The 4,794-nt window shown below is 44.1% G+C and overlaps 1 non-coding gene across 1 annotated transcript; it reads left to right on the top strand.

The window, feature by feature from the left end:
- The first annotated feature begins 4,295 nt into the window (after positions 1 to 4,295).
- Positions 4,296 to 4,402, top strand: LOC125369654. The gene has a single exon (XR_007215331.1). It is a non-coding gene; the product is annotated as a small nucleolar RNA R71 (small nucleolar RNA).
- The last annotated feature ends 392 nt before the right edge of the window (positions 4,403 to 4,794 follow it).

A 4,794-nucleotide genomic window follows, 5' to 3' on the forward strand; every position in this document is an offset into this window, starting at 1 on the left:
ACTCAACAGGCAAATGACATGACTTTCCATAAACATGGCGATAGGGCGTAAAACCTATAGATGTCCTAAAAGCAGTCCTAAACGCCCATAATGCATCATCTAACTTAAGAGTCCAGTCCTTCCCATCGGTACTAACGGCTCTCTAAAATACGTTTAATACCCCTATTAGTTACCTCAACCCGCCCCACTAGTCTAGGGGTGATAGGGAGTAGAGAACCGATGAGTAACTCCGTACCGCTTAAGTACTTTCTCTAATTGGGTGTTGCAGAAATGTGTTCCTCTATCACTAATAAGCGCCCTAGGTATGCCAAACCTAGCAAACAATCGCTTAAGGAACCTGCAGACAACCCTAGCATCATCAGTGGCTACAGCCTGAGCTTCAGGCCACTTAGAGAAATATTCAACAGCAACCAGAATGTACTTATTACCATACGAAGAGGGAAAGGGTCCCATGAAGTCGATGCCCCAGACATCAAAAATCTCAACGACTTGCACACTGGTTTGGGGAATCTCATCACCAGAAGAGATATTACCTTCGCACTGGCAAGGGTCACAAACCTTAACAAATTTCCGTGCATCTTGGAAGAGCGTAGGCCAATAGAATCCTGCCTCTAGCACCTTCCTCGTAGTATGGTTTGCTGCTTGATGACCTCTAGTGGGTCTCTCATGGCATTGCTTCAATATTTGGAGAGTCTCCTCGCCATATACACAACGGCGAATCACCTGATCTGCACATACTTTAAACAAAAAGGGATCTTCCCAAATATAGTATTTCAAATCAGCAAAGAATTTCTTCTTTTCGTCACGTCATACCCTTTGGTAGAACCCTAGCAACCAAATAGTTAGCATAATCAGAAAACCAGGGAGTATCAGTGTATACCTGAGTGACATACAAATGTTCTTCTGGAAATCGATCATCTATGGTCGTCTCATCAAGTGCATCTAAGTGAGGATTTTCCAATCTCGATAAATGGTCCGCTGCCAGATTCTCCGCGCCTTTCTTATCCTTGATCTCGACGTCAAATTCCTGTAATAAAAGAATCCACCGAATCAATCTCGGTTTCGCATCATTTTTCAGGAATAAGTACCTCAATGCCGAGTGGTCCGTGAAGACAATGGTTTTGAAGAGAACGAGGTATGATCTAAACTTGTCGAAGGCGTAAACAACCGCCAATAACTCCTTCTCTGTGGTGGTGTAGTGTTCTTGGGCTCCTATCAAGGTCTTGCTAGCGTAGTAAATGGGTTGAAACTTCTTTTCAATCCTCCTGTCCAAGCACGTACCCAATCGCATAATCACTAGCATCGCACATCGGTTCAGGCAGCCCCCAATCGGGAGAAACCATGATTGGGGTATAGAAGTTTCTTAAGTAACTCAAAAGCTGCCACGCATGCATCATAAAAAATAAAAGGTACATCCTTAACTAACAATTGAGTGAGGGGCCTAGCAATCTTAGAAAAATCTCTAATAAATCTCCTATAAAACTCTGCATGGCCTAGAAAACTCCTAACGTACCTTATGAACTAGGAGGAGGTAGCTTAGATATTACTTCTACCTTAGCTCTATCCACCTCCATCCCGTACCGAGAGATCTTATGCCCTAAAACAATCCCCTCTCTCACCATGAAATGACATTTTCCCGGTTTAGTACCAAGTTAGCCTCAATACATCTAGCTAACATGCGCTCAAGGTTTGCCAAACAAAGAGAGAAAGAATTACCAAAAATAGAGAAGTCATCCATAAATACCTCCATAGACTCCTCAATCATGTCCTAAAAATAGCCATCATGCACCGTCGAAATGTAGGCCGGTGCATTGCAGTCCGAATGGCATCCGTCTATAAGCAAACGTCCCATAAGGGCGGAGAAGGTAGTCTTCTCTTGGTCCTCAGTGCAATAGGAATCCGAAAGTAACTCGAAAAGCCATCAAGAAAACAATAAAACATGTGACTCGCTAAACGTTCAATCATCCCGATCAATGAAGGGAAGAGGAAAGTAGTCCTTCCGAGTTGCATCATTAAGCCTACGAATCAATGCAAACTCTAAGACTGTTACCATCCGAGTCGGGATCAGCTCATCCTTCTCATTCCTTACCACTGTGATGCCTCCTTTCTTGGGTACAACTCGCATGGGACTAACCCACGAATCGCCGGAAATGGGATATATCAAATCTGCATCAAGAAGTTTAATTACCTCATTCTTTACCACTTCTTTCATGTTCGGATTGAGTCGTCTTTGAGGTCGAACGACCGGCCCGGCCCCCAATGAAATCTTATGAGAGCAGAAACTTGGATTTATGCCCGGGATATCGGCTATATTGAAAGCAAAGGCCTTCTTGTACTTCCTTAGAACTTCCAACATCATGGCTTGTTCTTCAGGAGTTAAATCGGCTGCTATGATTACTGGTAAGCGCTTCTCTTCATCCAGGAAGGCATAAACCAAGTGGCTCAGTAACTCCTTCAGCCTAAAACTGGTGGGTCCTCGAATGAAGTCTTTACTTTCCGCACCCCAGACCTGTCAAGAAAAAGATAGGGATCAGTTGACAAGCTTGGCTCAAAAGCCAATAAAACAGCGAGTTGCTCCAACACTTGCTCGTTGGACAACTCCTCCTCATCCTCAGCTAATGCTACTTGCAAAGGGTCAGAACATAAAATTTCTTGTAAATGGGACTCAACCACATCATCAATCACATCAATAGAACAAACGATTATCATAGTCCGGATCGCCCCATGGAAGTGGCCAGTCAAAGGTAATGGTCTCATCATTAACTCTAAGCTTAAGCTTTCCATCGGTTACATCGATAACAGCCCTCGATGTAGCTAGGAAAGGCCTACCCAAGATAAGAGGCACAGTGCTATCACCCTCCATATCCATTACCACAAAATCTACATGAAAGATAAATTTATCTACCTTTACAAGTACATCTTCAACAATACCTCTAGAATTTTACTTGATCCTATCCGCTAATTGAACACTCATCCTAGTAGGCTTTGGCTCATGCAACCCTAATTTGGCAAATAAACTAGTGGGCATTAAGTTAATACCGGCTCCTAAATCAGCCAATACACCACTAATTGATAAATCACCAATCATACAAGGGATAGTAAAACTCCCTGGATCTCGCCGCTTGAGTGGCGTTTGTTCGGAGAATAGCCGAACACTCCTCATTAAGCACCACTGACCAAGATCCTCCAACTTCCTCTTGTTGCTCAAAATCTCCTTTAAGAACTTGGCGTGATTTTGACATGTGAAATTGCCTCAACAAAAGGTAAGTTAATTTTCAACTGCTTAAATAAGTCAAGAAACTTACTCATATTGCTTGTCCACCATATCCCTGTCTCAACCTTGCAGGGATATGGTACCGGCCGATGCTCCCTTTGTCTGCCTTCTTTCTTTCTCTCATTCTCTACCATCTCAAGGTCCGGTCCTTCCTTACCGGCTCGACCGCACGATTGTATTATCCTTATCGGCCTAAAGGCGAAGAACCGGTCAAATTCTTACCCGAACGCAAGGTGATAGCTTTGCAATGCTCCCTCGGGTTTGACTCATAGTGCTAGGGAGCGATCCTGAAGGTCTCTCTGAAAGCATCTTAGAAATTTGGCCAATTTGAGTCTCCAAGTTCTGAATCGAGGCCTGCTGATTTCTAAGTGCACTATTAGTCTGCTGGAATCTTGTTTCTATAGATGTCACAAACTTCATCATGAGCTCCTCTAAATTTGACTTCTTTTCTTGGGGAGGAGGAGCTTGTGCAGCCCAAATTAGTTGTTGCCGGGCTTGATGAAGTCTTTGGAAACCCGCACTCGGGCATTATTGTTCCTCCAACTTAAATTGGGGTGATTGCGCCATCCAAGGTTGTATGTATTGCTGTAGGGGTTATTCTGTTGTCTTGGGGCATTCCCCATATAATCAACCTGTTCAACATCAGAAGATATAGTAGAATTAGATGGAAAACTAATAGAAGATGAAGCAAATATACCTCTCGCGGTGACCGTAATGCGGGCCACCATAAAACTTCGCGACCAACGCTCACGCGTGAACCGCATCCGGAGTTGGTCGATCTTCTTGGCTAGAAGCTCCACTTGAGCTGCCAAGGCTGTAGAGTCCACTTGGTTGACCACTCCTTGTCTTCCTGGTCGGCTCTAGAGGATTGCCAACGATAGTTGTTCATGGCCATTTCCTCTATCAAGTTCGAGCTTGCTCGCGCCCATTCGTTTAGCGCCCCACCGCCGCAACATCCACCATCTGCCTCGTTGCGAGGTTCAACCCGCTGTAGAAGGTCTGAACCTGCATCCACACTGGCAATCCGTGATGTGGGCAGCATCTCAAAAGATCTTTAAATCTCTCCCATGCATCGTACATGCTTTCATCATCAAACTGCACAAAAGAAGATATGTCATTTCTAAGTTTAGCAGTTTTAGTGGGAGGAAAATACTTATATAGAAATTTTTCGGTCAACGCCTTCTAGGTAGTGATCGTCTGTTGTGGAAGAGATTGCAACCATCTATTTGCTCTGTCCCTCAAGGAAAATGGAAACAATCTCAGCCGAATGGCATCATCGGTTGTTCCATTTATTTTGAATGTGTCACAAATCTCTAAAAAGTTGGAGATATGTGCATTGGGATCCTCGCTGGGCAATCCTCCAAACTGCACGCTTTGTTGGATCATCTGGATAACATTGGCCTTTATCTCAAAATTGTTGGTCACATAAAGTAGTCCGACTGTACTAGTTTTCGTCCCATCCAAAGATGGTCGAGCAAACTCGTACATCGTCCTCTGATCCTCATCGGCGTGGGGGTCAT

This window comes from Ricinus communis, chromosome 3 (genome assembly GCF_019578655.1).
Source record: "Ricinus communis isolate WT05 ecotype wild-type chromosome 3, ASM1957865v1, whole genome shotgun sequence".
Lineage (NCBI taxonomy): Eukaryota > Viridiplantae > Streptophyta > Magnoliopsida > Malpighiales > Euphorbiaceae > Ricinus > Ricinus communis.